Raw genomic sequence first — 1015 nt, 5'->3', positions numbered from 1 at the left:
CTCCTCCATGCAAGTGGCACCTCATCATTGGATGTACCTGGGTAGAACCACACAAACCGTCAATCTTTTTATTTAAGAGTTCTACTTGGTTAGATAGCATAGTAACCGCATCGAGGTTGAAAACACCGGCTGCTTTCGTCAGCTTTGTCCTCATAACTTTCCACTGATAGTTATTCAGTGACATCTCCTCAATAAATTCGTAAGCCACCTCAGGTGTTTTATTATTGATAGCTCCACCAACGGCTACGTCAATTATCTACCAATTCGAAGGGTTCAGGCAATTGTGAAACGTTTGGACCTATAGCTAGAGTGGTAACCCATGGTGAGGGCATCTTCGCAAAAGGTCCTTGTATCTCTCCCATGCATCATAGAGTGTTTCTAAATTCATCTGCACAAAAGAGGAGATATTATTATGTAATTTGGCTATTTTAACCGACGGAAAATATTTTAATAAAAATTTTTTGGTTATCTGTTCCCAAGTAGTGATTGATCCTCGTGGCAGCAAGTTCAACCACTATTTAGCCTTATTCCTCAATGAAAAGGGAAACAACTGAAGGTGAATGGCATCATCAGAAACGCCATTAATTTTAAAAGTGTCCCAAAACTCTAAGAAATTTTCCAAGTGAGCGTTGGGATCCTCGTCATGCAATCCATCAAACTGAACAAATTGTTGGATCATTTGAATGGTGTTAGGTTTTAGTTCAAAATTATTTGCAGCAACAGTAGGCTTAACTATGCTCGATTCAGTTCCCATTAAATTAGGTTTAGCATAATCATACATAGTGCGTGGAGTAGGATTCTGATTTACTGGAACAGCAACAATCGCAGGAGGTGGCAGATTTTCTTAGTTTGCAGCCATCTCCTCGGTTGTGGTTGAAGTGTCGTCCTCTTACTCGTTCTCTGTGTATCTTGGGCTTCGCCTTCTTTCTCTTCGATTTTTGCCAACTGTACGGTCGATCTCGCCTTCAAAAAGTAGTGGTCCTGATGGGTTTCTTCTGGTCATAAACTAGAAAAA

The 1015-nt window shown here is 40.4% G+C and overlaps 1 non-coding gene across 1 annotated transcript; it reads left to right on the top strand.

The window, feature by feature from the left end:
- The first annotated feature begins 314 nt into the window (after positions 1–314).
- LOC128294803 (small nucleolar RNA R71) lies at positions 315–420 on the top strand. The gene has a single exon (XR_008285110.1). It is a non-coding gene; the product is annotated as a small nucleolar RNA R71 (small nucleolar RNA).
- The last annotated feature ends 595 nt before the right edge of the window (positions 421–1015 follow it).

The sequence above is a fragment of the Gossypium arboreum genome, chromosome 6 (genome assembly GCF_025698485.1).
Source record: "Gossypium arboreum isolate Shixiya-1 chromosome 6, ASM2569848v2, whole genome shotgun sequence".
Taxonomy (NCBI): Eukaryota; Viridiplantae; Streptophyta; class Magnoliopsida; order Malvales; family Malvaceae; genus Gossypium; species Gossypium arboreum.
Note: the sequence above shows the minus strand (reverse complement) of the source record. Positions and strands in the feature narration are given on the sequence as shown.